Raw genomic sequence first — 21,045 nt, 5'->3', positions numbered from 1 at the left:
AACCTGTTCCTGGGGCCAAAGAGACAGTGGGCCTCATTCACAGAAGCGTTTTATAATGGCGCAATCCCATTGGAAAATGCTTTGTGTCCCAGGGTCTCCTAACTGGTAGGCTTAATAGGTAATTGAGGCGGTGTGCAGCGGGAAGCGTTTACTGCGAGCATCGAGGAACATTACTGGACAGAAGAAGAATATGAATCCCACACGACGGGAACTTCTAGTGTATGGAATGGCCTACACATTTCTCGTGTCCCAATAAGAAGACACAGATCCCAGCAATACTAACCTGGGAGTTCTGTCATCGCTCTAAAGGCTAAACACACTGAGAGCCTGCAATCAGATAGGGTACAGTGTACCACATCCATGAGACATAACTTGTATAAGGATTGAGTCCATCAGAACAGCATCACCACTCAAAATATCAATAGAGATCACAGGGCTCACCCCACCCATAATAGAGGAAACACGTAGTTGTCAGGTGTCCTGCGTCCCGAGGAAGGTTGGCTAAACGACTGGGGCAAGACATTCTGCACCCACAGTGAACTACAACCGAAACACGTGTTGACAGACATACATCTCCTATATTTTTATAGAGGGACACATCTATAAAACAAATGAGTCTAATCTAAAATATGTGTTTTTGTATTACGTTATGGTGACAATGGACACCTATGTTACATATAGTTTTTGGTATGAACATGGTATGTATGAGTTATGAATGAAGTGTGAGCGGTCAGAAAATAAATGTGTGAGTTTTTGTTGTGATCTACACTATGGGCCTCATTACGAGGTGGGCGGTAAGGGATTACCGGCACTGGTAAGGGCACCGGTGCCGGTAATCCCTTACCGCCCTACTATGAGTTCCCTTTGCAGGTCCTCCCTTAATGCCTGGTTTTACCAGGCATTAAGGACGGGACCCGCAAAGGGACTTTGGAGCTAATAACGGTACTGCAATTTGGGGTACCGTTATTAGCGCCTTCCCCATTACCATTGAGCCCTATGGGGGCTCAAATGGGAATGGGGAAGGGCCATGGTGAATGGGGAATTACCGCCCCCGCCAACCTTGGAATGGGGCGGTAATAGCTCCATTCACCAGGGCGGAGTCAGTAAGGATTTGGAGGCAGCCATGGCGCTAATAGCACCATGGTTACCTCCAACCTCGTAATGAGGCCCTATGACTTGTTTGTGATTAGAAATGAAATAAATATTATGCATTGGTTAAAGAAACCTGTTTTTGACCATATACACACGAAATCCTGTCATCATCTGTCTACTGGTCCATTTATGCTATTATTGCTAATAGGTAATGGCCACATTAGTACTTTCCGTCAGCTTTTTAGCTGTCCAGGAGGGCCCCACTGTTGCTATAGTCGTCCATATACATGAAAAATCCAACTTGACAGAACACAGTGGGTCTCATTACACGTTTGGCTGTGCAGGAAAAAAGTGGTGGGAATAGAATTACCACTGATTTTCCGCAACACCATATTGTAGGTTTTGGCTGATTCACCACCAGTTGAATAATCATGTGCTTGTTGCTGGAGGGCTTGTTGCTAGAGGTAAATCCTCCACTTTACTGCCAAAATAGCTGCATTTACCATGCAGTAATTCCATCAGCGGTCAATTCACCAATAATACCATGGAGTCCTATGGACTCCAACAATGGGGCATTACACATCCCCACCACAACCTGTAATCGTGTGTTAACTCCAAAGGAACAAGTGGCGGTAGCAGTAATCAAATGTGGCGGTAATTCAGCAGATTTACCGCTGAATTATCACCAAACTCGTACTGATGCCCAATGCCTTAATTTCCAGAGTACTAGAATAACACTCCTAACCCAGAAAAGGCAGGGGAAATCAACAGTGAAATCTCTCATATTTACTATCTGATATAGGACCGGAATAACCCCACTTACAGTATGAAAGTCCAGTGCCCCAACCTGAAGATACATGCAAGCAACTGGAGTTAGAAGAAGTCACATTAACCACAGGAAGGAACTCAGCCAGAAATCTTCTCAATAAAGTGTTGTAGAGTGGAGAACAATTTGCTGTGCTGCCTGCAACTGGCTTCTCAGCAGGGAGTGGGCCATGAAATCACTTATTTAATGAACGGAAACAACCAATCTCCTACAAGACGTATATCCCCTGGTGGTAGGAAGAAAGCCTGCAGCATCTACATCTATGACTGCTACCTCTGCATCGAGCATTTTCACATATGTGTGTAGCATGGGTAGATGAGGCATGCCATGGTGTATCCACCTTTGCAATGCCGGATTAAACCCTGTGGAGGCCCCTAGGCAGTAAAGATGTCAGGGCCCCCCTCACAAATGATCTCCTAACACGTTTTTAGTTTTCTCCACCGCTCTACTTTGATGCATTGTCACAGGCCCCCTAAAAGGAGTGGGGCCCATAGCCAGTGCCTACTGGGCTTAATGGATAATCTGGCACTGCACCTTTGTATCCATTTAAAGGAAAGGAGCTGCTGTGGGATGCACCGCTGGCACTATTCAGCAAGATCAGGCTATCAAAAGGAATATTTTCCTATGTGTTGCGCGTTTGTCACTTGAAGCAACGCTAGGACACATACAGTTTGTAAATGGGAGCAAGGGGACATGTTAGGCACCCGCCATGACTAAAGAAAATAAAACTCAAGGTGCCACCCAGAGCATGGCTGTCAGACTATAATGTTAAATTCATCAATGGCATCAGGGCCTTTCAACTTTTTCAGTTGAAATGGGCCCGAACCTCAGGAGGGCCTGAGTAGCTGACTCCACTTGGGAGTTTTACCACAGAGTAACAGGTTACTTGTTTAAATTCATGACATTTAATGTGTGCTTTGCCCACACATGGTAGCAACTGCCTTTGCTGTCAGCTTAATTCAAGACTTTAAATGTGTACTTTGTAGGGCACATGTGAGACCGTGCTGCAAATCTACCATCTGGCCTACTCCTAGTGGGTGACCATGCATCAGTCTTAGACAACCCTAGATAATCTCCTAGGGGGGTGTGGATCACTATGCGCCCCCCCGCTCTTGTATGTCAGGGACTTTGTGCACTGTGCAACTCCTAGATTACTCCTAACAACATACTCCTATATTACTCCAATGGACACATTAACATAAGGCACAAAGAAAACACATGAATCGATTCAAACAATAGAAACACTTTTATTCATACATAACAATGCATGATGCAAGCCCTACTATAATGCGAATTTGCACCTTTTATGCTTTTGGTGCAAATCTACCATGCAGTGAAATAACTGTAAGCCTTACAGGCTTCTAATGCAAGCAATACAATTCCTCTCCATTCCACACCATACTTCACACTCTCTCAGACAAACCCTGTCTGATTACCCCATCTATAATGTCAGCCAAAGCTCTGTGTGAGTCTGTTCTAATTCCCTATGCGCGTGTCTTTTACAGCAATACTCCCCTTTCCAGCTCTGTGTCTCTCCTCTCCCGCTAACTTCTGCAACCAGCCAGTCAGTGTCAGGGCCAGGCCTCTCTCTGAAGATCTGGTCACTCGAACTGCCTCAATGCCTCTGCCAAGCTCTCGAATATCTGCTCCCATAAGAATGCTTCCCCAAGCTTCTTTGATCTCAGCTCAATCTCTCGGAGCGCAGCTCCCTCCAAAACTCCTTCTCCAACAACTAGAAACTCCCCCAAACCTCACCTCTCATTATACTGTTCAATGACGTACACATATGCATGGTTACATTAAGCATTCCCTCGTTTCTCTGTGTGTCAGCATTTCTAAATCCGAACTGTGCCTAAATGTCTGTGTTGCATATACTTTACTTTGCAATCACTGCGTGTTCTTTGTCAATGTGACATTTGCCATCATATCTATCCCATATCTATCTTCTGTCTGCCTGAGGTACACCATCTTCCCATCTATTTCTATTTCTCCATTCAAATCCATTCAAATCCCTTTATCCTTCTCGTGCATGTCTTTGCCTGCAAAGCTCTCCCTCTCTCCATGGCGCTGCCCCCACCTTTTCTCTGTCTGCGAAGCACAGCCAACCATGCTGATAAAGCCAGCATCCCTCTCCTCTTGGACAAGGTACATTTTACCTCTGCCTGCCAAGCAACTGTTTACGAATACTTGTAGACTAACTCATAACAATCTCTCCACACTCGCGGGAACGAACAGCTTCTGTGTGTCTCAATTCAGGATGGCTTTATAATGCCATAGGCCTTATGCTTTCTACTCTCGAATGTAGTGCCTACCACATTCATTCATACCAAGCACTATATTTAAAGCTCAATGCATATTCTAAGTGCACACTCAATGCGTGTCTCTCTACAATGCATACATAATACATAAAACATCTCTACATGTATAACGTGTCTCTACATGGCTCTACATAGCTCTTCAAATATAACAGCGCTCATTCTATAAGCAAATTCAAATGCTACATATATGTGGCGGAATAATGTGGATAGTCTAATGATGCCACTTCATGTACTAATCAGAATGAATGATGGATAACTGGATCCCTAAATGGGTAATAATGGGTAATGGTTCCATAACAATGAGTAATGATTCCATAATGATAACAACCAGGCTTCTCCATACTATCAGGTTCTACACAAACGTTACAGACTGCCTTTTCTGCCATAAAGCAGTGTCTGTATGGTGTCCAGTCATTTGGTCGACCACAAACTGGTCGACTGCAATTTGGTCGACGTCATTTGGTCGAAAACCAAATGGTCGAATTTTTTTTTTTTTATTTATATATGTGTTTTGTGGGTTTTCGTGTTAAAAAAAAAAAAAAAAAAGAAAAAAAAGGGGGTTGGGGGGGGACCCCCCCCCAAAAAAAAAAAAAAAAGGTAAAAAAAAAAAAAAAAAAAAATTCGACCATTTGGTTTTCGACCAAATTGATTCGACCAGTTGTCCAGTCGACCAATTGATTTCGACCAAATGACTGGCAACCGTCTGTATCTGCTCATTGGCTTTCACTACGTTTCCTCCAAATTAGCACCTTCCTGATAAAGAGCAATTTCTAGCACTTCAGTGGACATTAAACGTTTCAGCTCCCCGCTTGCGGCTTCCCCCATTATAATCTCCAGCGATTAACATGCCTGCTGCATTGCTTTGTATCCATTATTATGTAGGAACCCCAAGGGTTGGCCAAAGCGTTTTGCAAGGAGGGGGGCAAACATCATATTGTAATGGGCCCCCACAAATCTTAAGCTGGCCCTGAATGCATGGAGTGTGCCTCCGTACTGTGTGCCCCAGAGGATGCCAGTCCACGTGCCTCTCTCAACGTTCTAGTGGGCCTAACAAAAGGGTGCTCATGCCGCCTGGTAGCAAGCCAGTAATGGAGGCAGCGGCACAGAACAAACTAAGCCTCTATACCCCTTAAAAGGCAGCTGGTGACTGTTGTGGGCTGGACCTGTGGTCACACGGGCCAGCACAATCAGTGCTGGGCCACCAAGCCGTATCTCCGGTTGCTGTGGTCAACGGCTCACATGAATTGCGGGGGGCTCCCAGGCTCATCATACAGGTTGACAGTGGCTTGGGGGAACCCAGGTTACACATGCTGATCTGGACACACCCAGGTCAAGAGGGCTGCAGTACCGTGGTCATAAAGCATCAGCCTGCATGCAGGCCCAATAATGAGATACAGAGACAGAAGTGCCATTCATTGAGTCTGCTGCCATTCTGGTGCCAGCTGAGGCTCCTTTTATTGGGAGTCAGTCATGACAAAGCCATGACACACATTCTTAAAGGGCACTACACCACAGTGACCACCGGTAATGAAGAAAATGGAGCCTCTTCCTCTATTGTTGGTAGAGGTTCTCTGCTTGCCACTCTGTGCCAGGACAACTGAATTCCTGACATACCTCGATGAGAACTTCTGTCAATCCAGGACACAACAATATTATAATTTGGCATCGAAGGTGACACATCAGCACAAGATCTATGATAATCCATGTGTATGGAACGTCGTGAAATACTTTAGCTGCAACAAGAGAAGATGAAGGCGTTGCCATGAAGGCAATGCTGCTTTCTACGCAGGGGGCAGTTTATGAAATATTCAAATTTTGGAAACTTGTTGATGGGTCATTTGATAAATCCAAAGCAGCTCTCACAACATACTTTTCACATGTGTTGCATACATTTGGCACTGTCATGTACTCTATCCAATAAGAAGGATAAAATCAGGGCACTGCTAATTTAGAACCGTTTCTCCTCGGGACAGCAACGCCAGATCCTCAGAGACCCGGGAGTCTCTCTTGAAAGCATTTTGGAGCTGGGTCTCTCTCATGAACTGGCCACTGCCAAAGCAGACCAAATAGTGGATGCTCTATGACCCTTCCTAGTGGAACAAGCAAAAGCAGTCTCCACGCAAACAGCAAAACATGGCAATCACAGCAAATGGGGATGGAAAGAAAATAACTATTTAACTATTGAGGTTCAGATTCATCCCCTTCCCCGTGCTGGGAGCTGCCAGGGATCTGAAAAGGTGCCAGAAACCAATCCTCTTTACAAGGGTCTGCAAGCCAGCCGCCCGGTGCTAGTGTCATCAGTGCCAAAGCGTATCTCGCCAAAGGTTGCAGCTGTTGTTATGGCAGAAGACTCTAAAACTCAGCCGCTTGATGGTGAAGAGGAGAACATTTTAGTTGTTTTCGACTGTGTGCTGTTAAAATGCTGGGAAATGTCACAAATGTGGGTGCCAAGCTTAGATTCTATCATCAAGCTTGCCTTTATTCATCGACGTGGGTGTATCCAGAAATGTGCTGGCCGCTTTCCAGTTCAAACCCAAGAATCCATGTTTAAGGATCATCCAACAAAGGGTGAAGATATATACATACAGTGGATCTGTTCCGATACTGCTAGAGGGAATGCTCCTCACAGAGGCTTGTCATTAACTGTCATGTGTACAAGCCAAATTCTAAGCAACTAATGAATTGAAGGAAATGCTGCTTGGCTAGAATACTGCAGAACAGCTCGACCTTCAGTGTGTTTAAGGAGGCCATTGACCAAATGCTGAACAGATATAGCATCCTGATTGAAGAAATAGGATGCATCCACGATCAAGAAGTGCAATTGCATATTGTTAATGTAGTTCGGCCTACCACAATTCACCATAAACTCATTCTGTTTAACCACCAACAGAAAGTGGAGAGTGAGCTGGCCCAGGAGCCCCTATCCCATGTGTGTCTCCGATTGTTGTGGCCACCAAAAGCAACCAAACAGTGGCCTATCAGGTTGTGCGTTGACATGCAAATTCCAAACAGGTCCATCAAGAGAGAACCGCATCAAATGCCAATTATATTGTGGTTTATCTCCACGAGTCACAGTATTTTCTAAAGTGGACCTGAAGGCAGGTTATGATCAGATATCTCTGCATGAAGAGTTCCGCTATATTACAACATTCTCTTCACATATTGGTCCCTTCTGGTACAAGTGCCCCAGATTTCATGTCTCCTCAGCTGTGGCCTGTTTCAGAACACTATACGAGGTGTGCCAGGAGGCCTACCTCTGGGTTATGAATGTCAGTGATGCCATTGTAGTCTATGATGCCAATGTACAAGACCAATTTGCATGACTTGCAGTGGTTTTAAAGCGCCTCCAAAAACATTGCTTGACCATCACAAAGGCAGATGTGATTTCCTCTGTCACCAAAACCCATTTTTTGGTTATGTTTTTCAAGGCCTAGGGCTATCAGCAGATCAGCAAAAGGTAAAATTATGAAAAGCAGCTCCACCAGCATCTCCCTCTGAGGTGCAGACTTTCATGGGCCTGCTAATTTTTTGAGAATGGTTCATCACAGACTTTGCCACCATACCCAAACCTCTAAGGAGACCTACGTGATAAGACATGCGTGGGAGTGGTTCAACTAAAGCAACTAGCGTTTGATGAGATCAAACAGGCCATAACCGCATACACCACGACACCGTTCTTTAATCCGCCACACTTCTGAGCTCATAGTTGATTCCAGTCAACTTGTCCTGGGGGTGGTTTTCATTTAGGTGAATGACCAAGGTCAACCCCTTCTTAACTGCTTTTGCCAGCACAGTGTTTACTCCCACCAAACAATAGTAGTCTCAAACTAAATGGGAAGACCTTCCTGTCTTTTGGGGATGTAAGCATTTTTACCTGTATTTATATTAACATCCCGTGGAAGTAATTACAGGCTACAAACCATTGTTACCCATAACGAACGGCACAGCATCGCCCTTCAGGAAGAGCAGAATGGTAGCTACAATGGCTGCAGGAATATGGTATAAAATTGGAATTGAGACAATTCTGCTGATGACACACACATACAACAAAGAGCACATTTGTCTGATTAACCAAGCATACCTGGCCAAGACCAATCTTGAAAGGAGGCATCTTGATAGCCACACATAGCGAGGTATGCCTAAAAGAGGCCATCCGTTGTTTCGATTCTGGAAAATGGAAACACTTTTTAGGTGGCCCCATAAAACACATGGAACAAGCCAATGAGGCGATTAAAAGCCTGTGGAGAATGCGGTCTGCACAATCCAAGGCCAATAATGCATTTTTCCATCTTCTCTAGTGCAACAGATGATACATCTGGTACATGTAAGCCACCAGGCAGCAGTACAAATAAATCAAAGCTGAGGGGAAAAATGATGATGCCCTGGACTGAAAAGTAGATGAATTGATACAAGGTTGCCAATGATGCCCAGCAACAGCTGTAAACAAAAATAAAGACGCCACCCCATTGATTCCCCATCTAAAATCATGGCCATCTGGCAGAAAATTTGCATCGATTTTGCCACATTTTTGAAAGATTAGCATTTCTTCATGGTATTGGACAGCTACTCGAGATACCCGGAAGTGGAATTCCTCTACACACTGCTACTCAAGAAGTGTTACTAATCCTCAAGAAACTGTTTGGCTCCCATGGAATTCCAGACTCTCTTTGATCTGGTAATGCACCCCCATTCCAAGGCTCGGACTCCTGGCAATTTTTGAAGAGAAAGAGTACACCGTAGGCTTATCACAACATACCGACCACGTGAAAATGAAGAAGCCAAAGATGAATGTGAAATATAACCCAGGGATTTAGAATTGCATATGAATGAAGACATACGCTGGTGGATGCCCTATGCAAATTTCTGATGACGTATCACACCACTCCTCATTCCTTCATGTAAATGTCACTAAGGGAAGCCTTTTGGACCTTAAAGTAGAAACAGCTATCCCTAATCACCTTACAAGAGCAGTGTCCATAGTTATCAACAGAAAGGTCTGTAAAAGGCAAACCACGCACAACCAGAAAAAAAGCAAGAGATGCTGACTGAATGACCACGATTCAGAAGTGGTGGACAGCTTGCTGATTTTTTTATTTTTTATTATTTGTTTATGGTTGGCAATGCAAATCTTTACAAAAAGAAATAGAACAAATACACAAAATATCACAATGTTTTATAAATAAACAGTAATTCTTGAAATTCAAAGACTCAATGCATTATTAAAAAAAACTCAAATCCAAAGATAAACTGTTAAAAGGGACAAAGAAAAAATGATAATAACATTTTTTTAAAAAAATGTGACTACAAACATTACATAAAATCCAAACACAGATAAATACATGACTTCTTAAAACTCATGCACAAAAAGAAACAGAACATCTTCCTAACATTGGGCTTACTGTGCAGGATACACAAATAATATATATACATCTTAATACTAATTATCTTACCCCTAAAATGTGTTAAATGAAAACAATCCTTGGTGCAATCTAATCACAGTTCATCAAGAATAGTCAAGACATCATCAATTCTCAGATTCTGACCCAACTCCAGGTTTCATAACCACTTAGGTGAAACTCATCAATAAGAATTTTAAACCTGTACCTGCCAACTTGCTGTTCCTTTCTTAGCCGATACTCATAGGTGAGGACAGATGGGTTAGCAATGGCACATAGTAGGGCTTTACAAAGATGGGTCTCTAAGGCTGATGGTATTCCCAGACATAACCACCCCACAAATTCATGTCAAAAAGTCAACAACTGCTATTTTAAGTGACACAGATGGACCATGCATCTATACTCCACCAGAGTTCGTCCGAATTCACCCTGCCAAGCTTCAACACAAATTGCCCAAATATTTTAATACAATCTGGTAATAAGATCTTACCGTGTAGAAGTAGATGTCTCAGGGTTTCCTTTTTTGTTGAATGTTTACAAAACTGACATGGAAAAAATGCTCTCATGGGACCTTTGCCCGATCTAATTTCCATTAGTTTACCTGTCAAACAGACATTTAGGCGGAATCTCATATGAGTGTCTCCGCCTTTTATTTGGAAATCTTTTTAGATAGGTTTCCGGGTCACCCAACCCTTTTTGGTGGGTTACTAATTGTGAGTACAATTTCGTAGCGGTAACCCTCTCCAATGTGACAATCCAATCCCAAAGTTGTAACAGTGTTTTTGCCCTGACAGGATTTTCTATCAAGGTTTTATAGGATGTACCTATTTTATCAAGCGTTATAAGACTCAGTGTTTGCAATTTTACAAGAGCGGCCACTTTGAGTTCCGCTGTAGCAGGCCACCTCCCATAAGTCTGTATAAGTTGTCACCTGAGTCTACCATCAGCCTTCTAAACAAGGATAATTGTCGCCACAGAACATGACATCCCAAAGATAACACACCAGGCTCATGGTGAATTACCACAATAGAGATACAGACAGTGGAAGCCCAAAAAATACACTTTTCCAGATTTTTGCTTCAAGCTTTTCTAGCATGGACATGGTAAGTTCCAGATACAATTCGAGCCTGTATGTAATTTTTGGTATAACTTTTAAGTTATAGAAACGTAATAGGGGCAGCTATGAAAATATACCGTATTTGTTATCTAATTTCTTCATCCGATGTATCTGGAGCAGTATTTTATGTTCCAGGTGAGTATAGTACAGATTTGTCCTAAATGTATCAAAATAGGGAAGCGTAAGAATGTCATTTCACTTTTGACTTCCAACTTCACATGATCTATGTACCAATCATAGTTCTTCGGTAGTTTGCAGGAACTCAATTTCATAATGGTAGTTTTTCCTGCATTGATTTTAAGATGAATACGCTCAATATATGCTCAAAAGGCCGAAATTATGCGCTGTAGACCCTTAGGTGATTGATCAAGGAGAAGAAAGTCGTCTGCTTACACCAGGTGACTTTCTTCCCCTCGATTTTCAGAGGAACAAAGGTGTCATCATCCAAGCAGTCCCCTGCATCTGATACATACTGGTTGAATGAGGTAGGGGCAAATGTGCAACCCTGTCTTAAACCGTTGATGATTCTAATTGGAACCAACAATATACCCTCCAGATTCATATGGACCTATACATGAGAGTCTTTGTGTAGATGGATAAGTATTGAAAGGATGTTAAGGGGAATTCCCAGATCTTTTAATCTTTGCCATAGAGTGTCTCTGTCCACCAAATCGAAAGCCATCGAAAGGTAGATGGCTGATAGATAGAGTGGCAATGAACCAGGTGTCCAGGCTCTCCGGTGTAAAATGGTAAGTAGCAAACCGCCAGGATCCGTTCCCATTTGTTTACTAAATCCAAATTGTTGTGGACTCAGAATAATATTTTTATCTGCCCACTGCACACTAAATTTCTTTCAGTATTAATCCTGCAAATATCTTAGAATCAGCGTCCAAAATTGCAATAGGACGATAATTCTAAGCAATGTTTTTGTCCCCAGTTTCAAAAATTGGGACGATTTAAGATAAATGCCATGTCAATGCTATGCATTTGGAGATAATAATATCATCAAACAGAAAAGATAATGCATTTGCCCAGAGCCTGGTGTCTCCCTTTATCAAAGCATTGGATACATTATTTGGGCCAGCAGCTCGAGAGCCACTTGCTTTTTTGATTTGAGACTCAATGGGCCTCATTCCGAGTATGGAGGTAGTCATGGCACTCTTTGCGCCATGACTACCTCCCATACCGGGTCAGCGTCAGACCTGGTTCACTGGGGACTTAACGGTCCATTCCGACCCTGGAGGGATCGGTAAGTCCCCATTGAAAATGCCATTCCCCATTCCCTTTGAGCCCCCATAGGGCTCAATGGGAATGGGGAAGTAGCTAATAACGGTACTGCAATTTGCGGTACCGTTATTAGTTCTCTGGGCCCTTAGCAGCTCCCGCTAAGGGCGCCTGGTAAAAACAGGCGCCCATTGCGGGACCCGCTAAGGGACCTCGGAATAGGGTGCAAAGGGATTACCAGCACCGATGTCCTTAACGGTGCCCGGTATCCCTTTGCACCCACCTCGGAATGAGGCCCAATCACTTTATTGTAAACTTCACATCCAATGCATGCAATAAAATGGAATCCCAATTCTTAGGGACTTCATTTTGAACATAGATTTCTCCAAAATGACCTGACCATTCATATTCACTAATCGGATTGATCTGTGATGTAAGCTGATTTGTCTCTAATTTATTAATTAGAAGCCAGAAACTTCTGCTGGAACCATCGCTTAAAGCGCTCCGCATTTTTTCATTGTCGTCCTGGATAATGCTCATCTTAAAGTTTTTTAACCTGTTTCTACGTTTCAATTTTAGCTTCTTGACTTCCTGGGAGATGAAAGCCCTACTTAGACCCGAATTTCTAATATGTCTAATTACCCTATTAATACTGTTTTTAAATACTCTGACTACATTGCTATATCTGTGTCTATGTTTACTTCTAGTATTTGGCATGTTAACCCTCTTATTTACTAAGAGAGTCAACATTCTATCCACATGTTGCCCAAAGGAATAATGAGTATGCAAAGTTCGCTTCTCCTCAATTATAGAAGTGGCATTACTTTCCACAAAGAGTTTGTTGGCTTTCGCCACATTTCCTGGGCACCAATTTACCCTTGTTTTGGCCAAATTAACTCGCAAGTTTACTGCTTTGCATAAACCGGGTTTCTGTTTTAGACCCAAGTTCCAAGTTACCACCAGCATGCTGTGGTCACTCATCTCTGAGAATAATATTCTGAAAGTTGAAGTTACCTCAAGTAGAAAATAAGTCAGAAAAATATAATCGATCTCTGATGAATTCCTGCCATCTGACCAAGTTGGAAGTTGGCCTTGTGATCCATCTGACGCTCTCGCAGAAGACATGCCCCAATTATAGAAAAAAGCACTCCATAATTTTACCTGTTCAGATCTTTCACTGACACTCCTTCCCCCTCCCTGTGAGTTTCCTGGAACCTTTGTAAGCTTAACATGTTCAATAGGCGTGTTTGGGTCCCTGGCCACCACAATCTGCAAACCATTACATATTAGCATTTCTTCTGTAACAAAATAGTTCAATAGTTCTAGATGCTCAAGTAAGTTATTTTTAGGGGACCAATAAACATTAATAATTAATAGGGGACCAGTACACACCATTGAGTCAATATCAAGCCTGGTTGCCATAAGTCCTTTAGCAATAATAGTGAATCTAATAACTTTAATATAGCTATACAAACAAATAGCTGTTAACAAACCACCCGCAGGTCAGCAATGAGGGCCGCAAGTTGCAGGTTCACAAAAACATTCATAACCATCAAGAGTGTATGGGCAGATCATCCACGTTTCCTGAAGACATAGAAACGTATGAATTGAGAGACTAGTCCCTAAATCTGCTGAGTTGGCAAGGTGGCCATGACCCCTCGTATTCCATGAGAGTAGTGATAATTCATTACCATTAAAAATGTGTTTTTAGTTCTTTTAACTGGTGAATGGAGTCTCTAAGGCTCATTGCCAACCAACGCCAACTGGTTATGTCTTCCCCCTGACCAGGAGATCCAGGGCCACTCGTTACGTTGGCCACTCTTGTTACACTAGGAATGTTGGTCATTTCGGGCTTAGAAAAACCCTGAGAAAAAGATAGAACATCTTAGCCCATTTTTTTAAAGGCCTCAACTTGTTTCAGGAAAGCTTCATACACAGATCTTGTATTAAAGACTAGCTGGACATGATCCAACCACTCCGGGGGATATAGTCCACCAACTTTATATGGGCCGAGGATATAGTGCACAAGGTAGGAATTTCATTCAATAATGCTAGTACTCTCCACCTAATATGGAGGTGGGCCCTCGTATTCAAAGAGGTGGTAAAGCAAAACGCTTGGGTAATCAAGATGGCAGGGCTGCCTCCATTGACTAGCTTTTAGATCACTATTTTGGACCGTTTTTTTCCTGGAGTCAGGTTTCCAATCCACTGCTAAGCTACGTTTTTTAATTATCAATGTGTTTACCCGAATCATCCCATAAGTGCTGTTGGTTACTACCCGACATTTTGAAGGCTACAGTCTTATTTGGAGAACTACTAGCTTGAATATCCCAGTGTTTTCCCACTGTGTCATTAATTTGCTTCCGCAGTTGTTTTTCCGCCTCACACCCCACATCAGTGGACTTTGCTCCCTGCAAACCCAAAACATTAACATTCCTAGTTGTTTTTATGGGGTCTTCACTATGTGGATCCACTTCTAAATTAGGGTGATCCCTCGATCCAAGAATATACCCAGGGCCTCATTAGGAGTTTGGAGGTAGCCATGGAGCTATTAGCTCCATGGATGCCTCCTAACCGGGCTCCTTTTCCGGGTTCCTGCAATGGGGTCTTACCGGGTAATTCCGACATAGGAGTACCCAGTAAGTCCTCCTTGGAGGAACCATTCCCCATTCCCATTTGAGCCCCATAAGGCTCAATGGGAATGGGGATGGAGGTAACAACAGGCCCATTATAAGTGTCCCGTTGTTACCTCCCTCTTCCCCTCGCGGGACCCGGAAAGGACGCCTGGTTTTACCAGGCGGCCGATCTGAGTCCCGCGATGGGAAGCTCGTAACCAGCCCTGACGGAATGAAGGTGGCCGGTCCTGTACCGCCCGCTTCATTCCGTCAGCGCCTGCCTCGTAATGAGGCTCATAGTGTGTCTGGCTGATTCCTGGTGCACAACAATGCTTGTGCACCCCAAAACATTATGGTAACATTAGTGAAACATCACGCAACTTGGCATGTCCACAGTAGGTCTATGGTCCAGTGTCCAAAACTCGACCTTGACGGGGGGCAAAAGAAACTTTCTACTGACTCCCACCTTAAGCCAGACGCACAACCACTGAGCCTACCCCAATTTTTCGGGTGAAAATAAACATGTGCATTTATATAAGGAATGATGTCGCACAGCCCTTGAACGAAACCGAGCCTGCCTGGCAATGTCCTTTCATCCAAGGATCGCTTCTGAATTCTGTTCTGCTATAAAATCACCAATATGTGCATGCTTGAATAAACTGAAAATACATTTCTACATTAATATCATAGCAGCTTTAAACAAACAACGCAGACTGACCAGCATTATCCATTCATGAACTGAAAGCAAATTTACACTTATCAACTTTAAATAGTGCGGACTGCCCTGCGTTGTCCGTGCATGAACTGTAAGGAAAAGTACACATTAACATCATATCAAACATAAAACAACAAATGTATCTATCAAATCTAAAAGGGAATTCAGTATGATGGCCAGCATACACAGACACAAAAACAGTAGTTTGTTAGGGATAGGGTGTACCGAATAGTAGATTTAGGTATTCGGACGAATACCGAATAGTTGGACAAGTATTCAGCTGGAGGCGAATACAGAGCTGAATAGTTGCTTTTTTAATAAATAAAGTTATGTAGACAAGAAAAACACTTTGTAAATTAAAAACACACTGTAAAATATATATATCTTATCTTTTTTTCATTTCTTTTATTTATTGTCTATGGAAGATGTTTGTGTAAACTATTACTAGAAAAGAAACTATACAATAATAGCAGTGTTTGTATTTGTGTGCATTCATAGGTGTCACTTGTTGGGCAGGGCCTGAGTAACTAAGGCTAGCCCATAAGTGTAGCATGCATGTATGCAATCACTGTGAGGGGTGACTGGGATGTGTCTACTCGCACTTTCAAATGCTCCTTTTGGCCCTGCCCCTCTTGAGTGTTCTGGCTCCAGAAAGGCACTCAACCACAAAAGGTGTCATTACATCATTTAGCACCATGCGCCTGCTGAAGTGCTGCCGGATACAAACATCTCGGATGCTAAATCCATACATTCTTCTTGTGGTACTGAGTGTGGATGAGGCATTTGAAAAATGACTTTTCATTAAAAGATACCATTTTTTTCTTTTTTAAGTGGAGTATGTTTTTAGTGTTTTGGGGTATGCTAATGTGCTCTAGTACCTTGAAGCATCTGGTGTGCTAGATGGAATTACCAGTAAAATATTTCAGACCAAATAACCAGACAGACTCAAAGGAGGTGCTGAAATACTGCTTTAAACTCAAGAAGTAAAGCAGCGCAAATAAACACTCATCAAGTCGATTCATGCAAAAACACAATGGGCCTCATTAATGGTCCGGCGGTAGACGTGCCGGAAAAATCGGCAGGCTGCCACCGGACCGAAATACCATTCCGCCTCCGTGATTGCCGGAATCACCGGGGCATTACAACCCCGGTGACCCGGTAATTCCAGAGGCGGAATTCCGTAAATCCCCATTCCAATGGGGAAAATGGAAACACTGGTTCCGTCTATGACAGAGCCAGTGTTTCCATTTCCGCCTGCAGGTGGGTGGCGTTACTCCCGCCAGGTGATACCTGGCGGGAGTGACACCTCCTGCCTGCAGAACTCGGAATCAGCCGGTCCGGAAACAACGGTGGTGGCGGATTTACCACCACCGTTGTTTCCAGACCGGCAGGGTCATAATGAGGCCCAATATCTTTCTAGTGGTATTTAGCTTATATAATGCTAGATGCGTCATCTAAGATGTCATCCTACATGGCAAACTGTAAAACCTATCGAGGGGTGGGATTGGATTAGGGGATCATGTCTACCTATAGAAAATGTGTGTGTTAGTCCCACATTGGTGGTCTCTCATCTGTGAGGCACACCCTGAGCTACTTCTAGACACGTGGTGTAGGGCATTTGCAATAGCAGAAAATCTGGCAGTGTAATAATACTTTGCAACATTGGATGTAAAAGTGCATGGCAGGCTATTATAATTGGTTGGAAACCCAAATCCAATCTTGGGCATTCGGCTTGCTAGCAACACATATATAGAAACAAAACCCAATTAGGCCACCCTCTCTCATCAGTAGGCCTCATACCAGTGTCTTCTGTTTGAAGACTGACCTTGCCATTCGCAACTGTCTTGGGGCATTCGAGGGAGTGTAGGTACACCATTATCTTAGCTCCAGGCCTAATGAATATCCCTTGTTTGCAAGCTCCTCATCGCGTGTTACAAGACCATGAATTTGTTCATTTTGACAGTGCTTTTAACACCATTTGATTTCATTATGCTCGGCCGAGTTCTCCTTTTAGACTTTAGAGACTAGCTCACTCTAACCCCATATTGACTTTATGCCCTTTTAATTAACCAGTATTTGGCATCAGTAAATGTTCTTGTTCCTCATAATCTTTGGGAAATACGTCCTTGCACATGGTCTGCTCATTAGACTCTCTTTGTGCTTTTCCTTCATCTCTCGAAATAGCATCCTTGGTCCACAGCCAATGTACTCCTCTATTTTGCGAGGAAAACTGCTTCTTCAATATCTTTCCACGTTACGATTCTGGGTTCGTATTTTGAGGTAGTTGGGTTGATTGACATGAGCCGCCGTCCATCTAGTTTTGATGGCAAGTCTTAAACATTGATTGTATACCTCTGATAAGCAAGTCTCTATGTATTCTTTATACCTTGTGTTTCAGTGTATTTACAGTTATTAACTAGTGAGTCACTTCATTCTTCTTTGTATTCGTAAGTACTACATCATGCAATACATGTTTCTCTTAGTGCTTCAGTTTATTTATTTACTTATATATTCATATAGTGCCAAAGCCTGCGGGTATCAGGGCGCATACATACACACAGGGCTAACTGGGAATGGGACAACGACTAGTGGGGGGCACTGGTGTCAGAAAGGGAAAGGAAGAGGAATCACGTGCTCTGTGAGTTTCATTTGAATAGGGCGGTTTTAAGCCGTTTCCTGAATTTTAGAATGTTAGCTTCGAGTCTAAGATGGTTGGGAAGCTCATTCCATCTTGTAATAGCTTTGGGGGAGAACGCTCTGCCTAGACCCTCGGCTCTTTTAGGAGCAGGCCCTGGTTTTTCGATCTGAGGCTACGACTGGGCTCGTACAGTGTGAATTCCTGTTTTAGGTAAGAGGGGGCGACACCATATAGACAGCGATGGACTAGTGTCAGGAATTTAAAAGTAATGCAGTCCTCTATTGCCAACCAGTGATGATTTCTTCTATCGCTCATGATGTGCTCTCTTCTAGATTTGCCTGTGATGGTTCTGATGGCATTGTTTTGCATTGTTTGGCATTGTTTAATGCATTTGTTGCTAGCTCCTAACAGCAGTGCATTCCCATAGTCCAGTCGCGAAAGAATAGTAGCTCGAGCTATCGTGGCGCTATTTTGTTGATTCAATAGTGGTCTGATGCGGCTTAAGAGCCTTTGATGATATTGGCAATTTCGTTTGAGGTAGGCTATTTGCGCTTGTGCTCCCAGCGAAGATTGTAAGTAGACTCCAAGTGTCTTTACTTTATCTGAAACTTTGATTGCAGAGTCTTTGATTAAGAAAAAGGAATAGGGGTTTCTAGTTTGTTTATGGCTTTGGTGGAGCCGAATGTCATGAGCGCTGTCTTTGTGCGTGCCATTTAGGCACATCCAGTTTGATTTCATCCATATTTCGATGGAATTATATATGGCTGACAGCTTGGCAATATCCAGGGTGTGGTTTCCACACAGTTCCATATCAGTTGTGTGTCATCTGCAAAGTTTGTAAAATAAAAACCTAATTTTGAAAGTAGAAAAGAAAGGTTTGTTGCTCCCGGATATCTTGCTTGTAGTTTGTGAAATAATTATTTCTGACACCTTGGTTAGTATGAATTACTTCGTTTATTGTTCGTTGTTTTTCTGGGTGATTTTTTCTTTTTAAAATACATGTGTTTATGAAAAACACTCTTTGGAGCTTGACAAGCAAGTTAGGTCAGCCGACACGTGTTTCGACCTTCCGGTCGTTCTCAAGGCTGAACAATATTCAATTAGTGACAAGGTAGTGACATATTACATTATTTTCAGCAGTGGTGTTTAAGGTGATGTGCAAGCATAGTGATAGGTAGTGACATAACAAAAAACACGTTGATATGTCGATATACAGAAGGTTTAAAATTGGGAGAAAAGGAGGGAAGAAGAGACGAGAAAAGTAAGTAGCTGGTTAAAAAATTGTGCTAAGAGTAAGATAGATGGAGGTAATTGCCTCTTACCCAGTTGCGGTTTGCCGTGTGCCCAAATGGGGTTCTGTAATACAAACTGTCCTTTACGGCAGTCCTGGCTCCTGTTGGGCCCTGGGATGAGAAAAAATATATGTGTTGGGGGGAGGTAGGGACTTGCAAAATGTTCCTCCCAAGGTGTGTCCATGGTCCCATTTGTCTGGTTGGGAATATTGGCTGTGGTCATTGCACATGAACACAGTTGAAAACATCAAGGGCTTTTCGCGAATAGCCCTTGTGTGTTCCCACCTTGTGGGTGTGTTGGCGGCAGTGCAAGCAGTATCATCAAGATATGTAACTGTCCAAAGGTTGGAAATAGATGGTCCGGGATGTACATCAGGGGCTTTTTGAGAAGTACCCCTGTGTTTACCCAGCCATATAGAGCATTGAAATTGCATATCCTAGTGTTGAATAGTGAAAAAGGAGAATTATTAAAATAAGCCCTTACTGCTATCCATTGCCCATGTGTGGGCACAGAAGCTTTGTGTCCCTTGGGTGGGATGGGAGGCTTACCTCTATGTTCCGTCTGGAGTACTGGGCGGTGCTCTGCTGCTTTTGCACACCGCGCTGGGTGCCGCCATTAAAAGCTGTGCGTTTCCTGTTGACTCACGTCAGTCTCGGGTCGCGCATGTGCAGGGTATAGTGTCTTAACGCTGGTCCCGGCACATGCGTGTCTTGGTAAGCGACTTGCGCATGTGCCGCGGATCAGTGAATGGCACTCAACGGATGAGTGCTTGTGAGGTGGAACGGGGGTGGGTAGTCCTAGCCAATGGCTGCGAGGTAGGAGGGATCTAAGGGGAGCCTGAATTATTAATGCAATTAGAAATCCCTGTGGGGGCTGAGGAGTAGGAGGAGAGGTAGAAGAAGGTAGAATAAATATAGGAGATTGTAGAAATAATAGTAGAAGTGAAAGTTTACAGGAAGACATTTAAATCATGGTCTTTATTAAGGCCATTTTTCACACATCTGAAATGACAAATTAAACGTGCTTCCTCTTGTCTTAGTTTTCGGATTCTGTCTCCTCCTCTTGGGCCCAGTCGGACCGTTTTGAGTCCGATGAACCTTATGTCACTCTTATTTTCCATTTGATGGTTCTTCTGCCAGTGGTTTGCCAGTGGCAGTTTGGGGTCTTGTGAATGTATGCTGTTCATATGTTCTCTAATCCTGAAGCGTGTCTCACGAATGGTGCTGCCTATATATATTTTGTTGCAAACACAAATAATTGCATATATTACAAATTTGCTTCTACAATTAATGTGCTCAGTGATGTTGAAAATTGGGCAGCCTGAGAATTTGGCACATTTGGTCTGTGTTGCATGGTTCCACATTGAGCATGTCCCGCATTTCGTGAAACCAATTGGTGTCATTTTGCTGAGCCAGTCCTGTGCCACGATATGCTTGTCTGCAAGAAAGGAGGGGCTCAGTAGGGTCCTTAGGGTTGGTGCTCTGCTATATGACATGCTGGGCTATGTTTTTAGTTGCGGCTTGATATGTTCGTCCATTAGGAGAAGTCCCCAATGTTTACTCAAGATTTTTTGTAATGCATAACTGTCTTTGTTGTATCTCGTTACAAATCTTATTGTTGGATTGTCATCATGTCTTCTGGGTTTGGGATAAAGCAATGTTGATCTCTCTGTTTGGCAGGCTTGTTTTCTTGCTTCTGCTAGGTTCACAAGAGAATAGCCCCGACTACTGAATCTCTGATCCAGCAGGTTGCATTCTTCTATGAATGATTTGTCTGTGTTGCAGTTCCTTCTTGCCCGGATGTATTCTCCT

This window comes from Ambystoma mexicanum, chromosome 8, assembly GCF_040938575.1.
Source record: "Ambystoma mexicanum isolate Mex_15411 chromosome 8, UKY_AmexF1_1, whole genome shotgun sequence".
Classification (NCBI taxonomy): Eukaryota; Metazoa; Chordata; class Amphibia; order Caudata; family Ambystomatidae; genus Ambystoma; species Ambystoma mexicanum.
The sequence above is the reverse complement of the archived record's forward strand: the minus strand, read 5'-3'. Positions refer to the sequence as shown.